Source organism: Lissotriton helveticus, assembly GCF_964261635.1.
Source record: "Lissotriton helveticus chromosome 1_1 unlocalized genomic scaffold, aLisHel1.1 SUPER_1_unloc_21, whole genome shotgun sequence".
Taxonomy (NCBI): Eukaryota; Metazoa; Chordata; class Amphibia; order Caudata; family Salamandridae; genus Lissotriton; species Lissotriton helveticus.
This window is the reverse complement of record NW_027611661.1, coordinates 2,754,032-2,763,308: the sequence shown is the minus strand read 5'-3', so window position 1 is coordinate 2,763,308 and position 9,277 is coordinate 2,754,032.

Genomic DNA, 9,277 nt, shown 5'->3' with positions numbered 1-9,277 from the left:
CAGAGGCCTCATTTGTCACAATTGTCTAAGCTATTCAGCTAAGTTGTGCCAATGTAGCTTTGTTTTTAGACTGAATTAATATATTTAGTAAACAGGTTCTCTTGGTTTCTTCTAGCGAACTTAATTCAGCGCAGCTCACGTGCTCAGTATCTATGTTGTAGCTCTCCGTGACAGCAACTTCTGAAAACAAATGTGTGCAGGGCCCTTCAGTTCACCTTGGCAGTGTGCGGGCTCTGCATTCACATCATAATGTTATGCAATTATTTCATAACCTGTTACAGAGGCCTGCTTGGGAATTGTTTAGCAGTGATACGAGTGTATTTAATACCGAACCCTCTTGTTTTGCACATACTCCGGTTCTTAGCTACATGATTGCGTTTTTGTCTAAACTATTGCATTTTATTTTCCATGGGCTGTTTCTTTAGTACATTGTGGCATCTTGAGGTCACCTAAAAGCGATCATGGGAGTTCTGTACTTCGTTTTCATGTTACACCTGACCTAGCGCTGTCATCCGTACTGGAGTGTGCACGTGCCCTGCTCTCCACATGCGGCCTAAGCAGAATATTGCTTGTAAGACCTGAACTCTTCTGTTTTTATAAATGCCAAAACTTTGAAAAGCAGTATGAAGACGGAAAAGGGAGAAATGGTCCCAAAAAAACATGCTTGGACGAGTTACCGTTCACATTTAATGGTTCTAAAAATGATTTCTTAATTATCATGATTGATCATCTGTGTGCAATTTATATCCCATGAAGTTTAAAAACACATGCCTTTTGCTAGCAGGCCCCCTTCCAGTAACATTCATCTTAGAAAGGGGCTGTAGGTTAGTAAGTTTGCAATTCAGGGGCTATGCAGAAGCTTCAAAGTCTTTCCAAAGCGTATTACTGTTTTAAAGGGCGTATTTCTGATATTTAGCTTTTTCCATGGACTTACGTGTTTGGTTTTATTTCAGGGGGAAAATGTCTCTGTCTCTGAGAGCTTCAGTCATGCAGTCTGTCTCCGGTTAGGGCCATTCTTTCCATTTCTGCTGCTTTGCTGCACTTTTAAGACCTTGTTAGAGTTTCTTGTTTCTCAAATGGGGGTAATTTCTGATATTTATCTGATTCCCTAATCTTCATTACTTGATTTTGCCGGCCGCAAGTCAGTGTCACTCATAGTCATTGGAATGTCACTCATACTTTCACTGAAATGATGAAAATGTCACACATGCAATCTGAAACCTTAACAGCTATGGTTTGGGGATTCACAGCCCTGTCAAATATACAGAATCACCCCCAGGAACAGGAACATTCGAAACGCTGTTCAGCCTAATTGCAGCAGCTGTGTCTACATTGCACACATTGAATGAAATACAAGTCCTCATTTCAATTCACTCCTTAATATCATGTCTGTTCCCTTTCAGAAGTTTAAAAAATGAACAAATTGCTGGTATTTCACTGAGGGAGGGAGCAGAGCTGGCATGAGGGGCTGAATCTGAGGCTCCTCAAGAGCACACTATGCAAGGGTGAGGCCTGCCCTGGACTGTGAGTGTCTTCACCCATTTCTGTGTCTTTGCAGGTGCCAAGGCTTGTTTCTCATGCGAGACCCTGTCATGCACTGCGAGTGTAGAAACATCCATGTCTGGGTCTTTGCAGGCGCCAATGCTTGTTTCCCATAACACCCATGTGTGTGTGTTTACAGGCGCCAATGCTTGTTTACCATAACACCCATGTCTGTGTCTTTACAGGAGCCAATGATTGTTTCCCATAACACCCATGTCTGTGTCTTTACAGGAGCCAATGCTTGTTTCCCATAACAGCCATGTCTGGGTCTTTGCAGGAGCCTTTGCTTGTTTCCCATAACACCCATGTCTGTGTCTTTGCAGGCGCCAGTGCTTGTTTCCCTGCTGGAGGCGGCAGTTCCGCCATCGGCCACCAGAGGGCGTCCTTGCCTACTGATGAATCCACTGAGCTGCACATTGGATGAAAGAGAGAAGGGTTTCCTTTTCCGGGTCAGCGGTGGCAGAGACAGCACCAGCAGCAAATGCTGACATCACTTCCTGTCTCTCCTTGTGTGTGCAGCCTGCTGCAGAGGAGGAAGGAACCTCATCTGTCTGTGCAGCGACCTTCATCTACAGACCCTCACAGACCCCAGATCTGCACCCCCACCCCCTCAGACCCCAGATCCGCCCCCCGGCCCCCCAGGAGGAGGAGAGAGCCTGGAGACGTCTGCACAGGTCTCCGCTCAGGTAGGAGATTGTCAGCACCTTCTGCTGTGTATGAAGAAATAGACTGAATAATCCTGGAGGGAATCTCTGCAGGAGCCAGGCTGAGCTGGGCTCCTCTATCCGGGGCCCCTGGGGCTGAGCTGGGCTCTTCTATCCTGGGGGCCCCTGGGGGGCTGAGCTGGGCTCTTCTACCCGGGGCCCTGGGGCTGAGCTGGGATCTTCTGTCCGGAGGCCCCTGGGGCTGAGCTGGGCTCTTCTATCAGGGGCCCCTGGGGCTGAGCTGGGCTCTTCTACCCAGGGGCCCTGGGGCTGAGCTGGGCTCTTTTATCCGGGGGCTCCTGAGCTGGGCTCTTCTATCCGGAGGCCTCTGGGGAAGCTCAGCTGGGGCTGATTTGAGTTCTCCAATCGGGGGCCCCTGGGCCTGAGCTGGACTCTTCTTTCCAGGGGCCTCTGGGGGCTGAGCTGGGCTCTTCTATCCAGGGTCCCTGGGGCTGAGCTGGGTTCTTCTATCCGGGGCCCCTGGGGCTGAGCTGGGCTCTTCTATCCGGGGTCCCTGGGGCTGAGCTGGGTTCTTCTATCCAGGGGCCTATCCGGGATCTGTGCGCTGCAACTCATCTAACTTCACTATGAGGAATATATGCACTGGAGCTGCCCGTGAAGTAAAAGTGGTGGGGTGAGGAGGGAGTCAACAGCCGACGACGAGGGACAATTAAAATTAAAAAAAAGAAAACCACTTACCTAGCGCTTGCTTATTTTTAAAGGGTTTCCATTTTGAACCTCTGGTACCTTTCAAATGCCTTTGTGCTACATCAACATTGTACCCTTGCACGGAAGGATGAATCTGACACTATCAGTGTGGGAATGGATAGATCAGCCTTCTGTCATGTGAGCAGCAAGGCGTGAATATCTGCCAGCTGTGCAGTGTGGTCACCAAAGATTTTAATGTGAGTCTATAGTGGTTTGTTGGCGTTTTCACAATTTCCCTGCATGTAGCACGTGTCACGGAGTATTTCTGTGTAATACCAACCGCAGGATGTGCAGAGCCATCTGTATAGAAGACTCTTATAGTCCTCAGTGGGTAGGATATTAGGACTTTGTGGTATATTTTGTGTATAGTGCATACATTCTTGAATGCCGAGAGTCAGATCATACTCAAATGTTACATCAACTCCACTTAAAGATGCAGGCCATTGCGTCATCATCTGTTGCTGCCAGTATTATTACTATACACTCCCCCCTGGTCAGGTGTCGTTCCGCGTCATCATCTGTTGTGGCCAGTATTGTCACGATACACTCCGCCCTGGTCAGGTGTCATTCCGCGTCATCATCTGTTGTGGCGAGTATTGGCACTATACACTCCGCCCTGGTCAGGTGGTGTTTGGTGTCATCATCTGTTATGGCCAGTATTGTCACTGTCTGCTCCTCCCTGGTAGGGTGATGTTCTGCGTCATCATCTGTTGTGGCCAGTATTGTCACTATACACTCCGCCCTGGTCGGGTGTTGTTCTGTGTCATCTGTTGTGGCCAGTATTGTCACTATTCACTCCGACCTAGTCAGGTGTCGTTCTGAGTCATCATATGTTGCTGCCAGTAGTGTCACTATACACTCCGCCCTGGTCGGGTGTTGTTTTGCGTCATCCTCTGTTGTGGCCAGTATTGTCACTGTACACTCCGCCTTGGTCGGGTGTCGTTCCGCGTCATCATGTGTTGCTGCCAGTATTATTACTACACACTCCGCCCTGGTCGGCTGTTGTTCCGCGTCAGCATCTGTTGCTGCCAGTATTGTCACTGTACACTCCGCCCTGGTAAGATGTTGCTCCGCGTCATCATCTGTTGTGTAAATGTTGTCATTGTAAGATGGCGCCTCTGGATTTTCCTGTAAGAGCTCCATAATTGATGCTGCAAATAAACCAGGACTATTCTTAAAACCACTGGCAATCACATATAACAGAACTGAGAAAGAGCTTAGACACTCCCTCTCAGGCACTATATTTTGTCTGAAAAGTCCATTGTACAGCTTATGAGAGTGTGTGTGACTTTAATCTAAAACTATTCTGTATGTTCAATCAGGTTTTAAAACTGGAAAAAGAGGATTATTCAATGTACAACTACAAGGCATTATAATGCCGTGATCTTCAGCTGACCGCGGATAGCTTTAATGTTGTGTTTGCTTCTGGCTTCGGAGGATATTGAGCCTGTGTTTGGGGCTCAACAATGACCTGTAGAATAGATTCTTTATCCCACCCTTCTTGGATTCCATACAGCGCTGGAGCCTACTTTAAAGGTCACTCACACGCATTCTTTTTCCTCAGGTCGCCTGGTTTGTAGGAGGAAAATGCTAACAATTTTACCTCCTCTCCTGAGGGCTCATCCCATATGAAGGCTTGGGACTGTGACCCTCTGCAAGAAGGATGTTGTCGGCAGCTGATAAATGTGGGCAGAATATAGATTTAAATTTGTGTATGTATAGCTCTCAATTAGTATTTTTACAATCTGAACACTATCTGGAGGATTTAGATGTCTATCAGCGTTTCAGACTGTATGTATTCTTCAGTCTGACTCACCAACAGAAGTTCTCGAAGAATCTGGCGCACTATTTTCACTTCAGCTGGGCTGTCCACCAGCGCCATCACCCAAGTCCTGTTCTGCAGAAGTATCCGTAGTTTGCAGGGCATTTTCTTTAGTTAATCAAGTTCCTTTCTTTCTTTTTGAAGTGAGTAATAGAATTCAACCTTTCTCTTCCTTCTTTACACTAACCTCAGCGTCTTGTCCTGATTCGGTCCGTCAACTCCTCTTGGCCCAAAAAGAATGAGAAGTAATGCTATTAGTGTTGGACCTGGCCTCATCTTCAAAGGATCAAAGAGCCGGATGGCAGGAAACCCCGACAATCAGGCCTCCGGCACGAGATAGCCGCCTGCGATGGCCCGGACTTCATAGAGAAAATGGGCTATAACAAGGCCCGCTCGAGAACTAGCGGACAGTGGAATCCTGGAGAAGAGAGCCCTGCTGACTTGGTCGCGGCTCAGCCATCTTAGGAGAAGAACGCCATCTGAACTTGGAAACCTGTGCGAGCCCTGCTGACTTTGCCGCGGCTCATCCTTGCAAAGAAGGACATTCGTTGGAACCTCGGAGCCCTGCTGACCTCGTCGCGGCTCATCCTTGCAAAGAAGGACATTCGTTGGAACATCTTGAGCCCTGCTGACGTGGTCGCGGCTCCCCAAGAACTAACAGACACTCCGTTCACTCCGGCTCGAACCCTGCTGGCCTAGCCGCGGCTCGAGGAGTATTCTGGCCCAGCTGGACCGTCGACGCTACCCATACGACCTGGCTCGAGAGGAAGTGAGTGGACTAGCCAGTACGACCCCCATCTACCTTACCCCCCGGCTCGATGATTGAGTGCTGTGCGCATGGTACGCTTCGTACTGTACCCAGTACTGTGACTGTGCCGCTTCCATACTCCCCGCAACCAAGACTGTACGATCCCTAGATCGACTTGTAAATACGTACTCGTTGACCTCATATCTACTGTTTGATAAAGAACCTTGTATTCTGAACTCAGCTGTGTGGTGTCTGTTTATAAGCGGGGTGGAAGCTCAGTGTGTACGATCCTAAATACCAAGCCCTCTCCTGTGAGGGCCTCACGCCAGTGCTCGGCAGCATTCCTGGGAGAGGGGGGTCACGGGGTGGAGAGGAGAGCGTACTCTGTCCCCCTGAGATCGCCCCTTCTAACAATTAGAATACAGATGCCAGTCTGGCTGTTATATTTTTGTATGGTCCGTCAAATTGTATCCACCTTGGCTGGACTTCTGAGTTGATGGAAATCCAGTCCTTTTCTTTTTGTGTTACTGTCTTTTTTGTCTTTTTATATCCTTTCTAGTCTCTGGTGTAGTTTTTTCCTCACCAGAACCCTCAGTCTCATTTTTTGTTGTGAGCTGCGGTTTGATGGCTTGTGACCCCAAGGTGTCACGCCCACAGAAGTATATGTTTCAAAATCATTTTAGTTGGCTCCTGTTCACACTCTTGAACAGGGATTGCTGTAGCCTCTGGCGCATAGCCAAAACCGCTGCTTCTCGGCTCAGCATGATTGAGGAAACTGTTTTAAGATTTCACATTCATTTAATTCCTAGATCTAGGGCTGGTGCAGCCTTGTACTCATTTGTTCTTGCCTAAGTACATCAGTTAGTACCGCCCATGACGGCGTGCCATGGGTAGTACGGTTGATACTTCATCTCATTCCTAGATCTAGGGAGGGTGCAGCCTTGTACTCATTTGTTCTTGCCTTAGTACATCAGGTTCTAACGCCCATGACGGCATGCCATGGGTAGTACGGTTGATACTTCATCTCATTCCTAGATCTCAGGAGGGTGCAGCCTTGCACTCATTTGTTCTTGCCTTAGTACATCGGGTAGTACCGCCCATGACGGCATGCCATGGGTAGTACGGTTGATACTTCATCTCATTCCTAGATCCAGGGCTTGTGCAGCCTTGTACTCATTTGTTCTTGCCTTAGTACATCAGGTAGTACCGCCCATGACGGCGTGCCATGGGTAGTATGGTTGATACTTCATCTCATTCCTAGATCTAGAGAGGGGTCAGCATTGTACTCATTTGTTCTTGCCTTAGTACATCGGGTAGTACCCCCAATGACGGCGTGCCATGGGTAGTACGGTTGATACTTCATCTCATTCCTAGATCTAGGGCTGGTGAAGCCTTGTGCTCATTTGTTCTTGCCCTAGTACATCGGGTAGTACCGCCTATGACGGCGTGCCATCGGTAGTGTGGTTGATACTTCATCTCATTCCTAGATCTAGGGCTGGTGCAGCCTTGTACTCATTTGTTCTTGCCTTAGTAAATCGGGTAGTACCGCCCATGACAGCGTGCCATGGGTAGTATGGTTAATACTTCATCTCATTCCTAGATCTAGGGAGGGTGCAGCCTTGTACTCATTTGTACTTGCCTTAGTACATCGGGTAGTACCGCCCATGACGGCGTGCCATGGGTAGTACGGCGGATACTTTTTTTCATTCTTAGATCTAGGGCTGGTGCAGCCTTGTACTCATTTGTACTTTCCTTAGTACATCGGGTAGTACCGCCCACGACGGCGTGCCATGGGTAGTACGGTTGATACTTCATCTCATTCCTAGATCTAGAGAGGGTGCAGCCTTGTACTCATTTGTACTTGCCTTAGTACATCAGGTACTAACGTCCATGACGGCGTGCCATGGGTAATAGGGTTGATACTTCATCTCATTCCTAGATCTAGGGAGGGTGCAGCCTTGTACTCATTTGTACTTTCCTTAGTACATCAGGTAGTTCCGCCCATGACGTCGTGCCATGGGCTGTATGGTTGATACTTTATCTCATTCCTAGATCTAGGGAGGGCGCAGCCTTGTACTCATTTGTTCTTTCCTTAGTACATCAGGTAGTACCGCCCATGACGGCGTGCCATGGGTAGTACGGCGGATACTTCTTTTCATTCTTAGATCTAGGGCTGGTGCAGCCTTGTACTCATTTGTACTTTCCTTAGTACATCGGGTAGTACTGCCCATGACGGCGTACTACCCATGACGATGAGTATAGTGTCTGCCAGTGATTACTGGCTATGTTCTAAGTTCATATATATTCTTTTACTATTTCTTTACCAAGTGCTAATTCTAACAGTGGCCCACTTGGCCCGGTCATGTGTAAATAATCCCTTGTAAATATTGCCGGTTCCAGTTGGCACAATGTATATTGTGTGATTATTATCTGATGTGTTTTGAGAATACAAAGGCTAGATTTTATATAACCTTGTGTGGAGTTCCTTTTGTGGGGGGCCTGGGATGTTGTTGCTGGTGGGTGCGTGCGCAAATGCTTTACACATTGCCTCCTGGATAAGCCTTACTGCTCGTGCCAAGCTACCAAGGGGGTGAGCAGGGGTTATCTTTGGAGTGTAACTCCCTTTCCCTAACTAGAGTGGTGGTCTCTGCCTGGCTTTGGCGCCAGCCTCTCCCAACCAGAGATCCCATTTCTAACAAGGAGGAACTCCTGGAGATGTCAAAAAGAAAGGAGGGGCAGTGACATTTTGCGTTATGTATGTACTATGTTTTGACCTAGTTACTACTTATGGGTGAACTTCAGTGATCGGCTTACAGAGCGCAATATCCACAAACCTTATAAGCTGTGCGCATCAGTGAAACTGCATGAAACTTTAGCAATGAAAATTTAGGCCAATACGTACAGTCCCAGAAACTTTATTTGCTGTGCGCATCAGCGAAACCATCAGCCCGATTACTGATGGCACATATTTATACAGAGAGGAGTCACTTTAGTCTGGTGCTCAATTACATGTGTAGATGTGAGTCTGGTGGTGCCTGATAACTGAAAGGCACATATTTATTTACATACAATTTCATATATGTATGATTTATTATTCCTATTACAGCGCCTTTTACCTTGAGAAGACCCATTCTAGACCAGTGTGTGGACAAAACCCATGCCGACAAATCGAGGACAAAGGGATCGGGACATGGTCTAGGGACACTGACAACAAATCCTACATCAAACTTAATGTTTAACCGATGGAGAGCTATGAGCGACCTGAAGGGTAATACTGAGAAAAAGTAACCTGGAGAATTGCTGCAAATTTAAATAAATTTAAAAAAAAACTAATAAAGAACTACATAACCACAGCTGTGTGACCTGGAAGCCGATTGTTTCTCAATATATCCCTAGTTTGTGATTACCTTACAGTGCTCACATTATCATCCACGCTGGAAGAGATGGGAGCCCGGGGTGTCTGGTCACAGAAGCTCATTTACATACAAAGGGGGTGACAGCCTGTTCACAACGCACAGCACAACTTGTTTACGTAAAGTGCTTGTACACAGAACAGGGTAAAGTCTTGTGTCTCTTTTTTTCATTTTCTTTATTATATCCTGCACCTCGCTCTCTTCTTCTCTTTCTCTCATTTCAATTCATCATAAATTACTCAAATTCACTATTGCTTTATCAGCACGGCACAAGTCGGGGGTAGCCACAGTTTGAAGGGGTCCCCGTACTATTATCTAGAAACAGGACTCAGTTCCACCT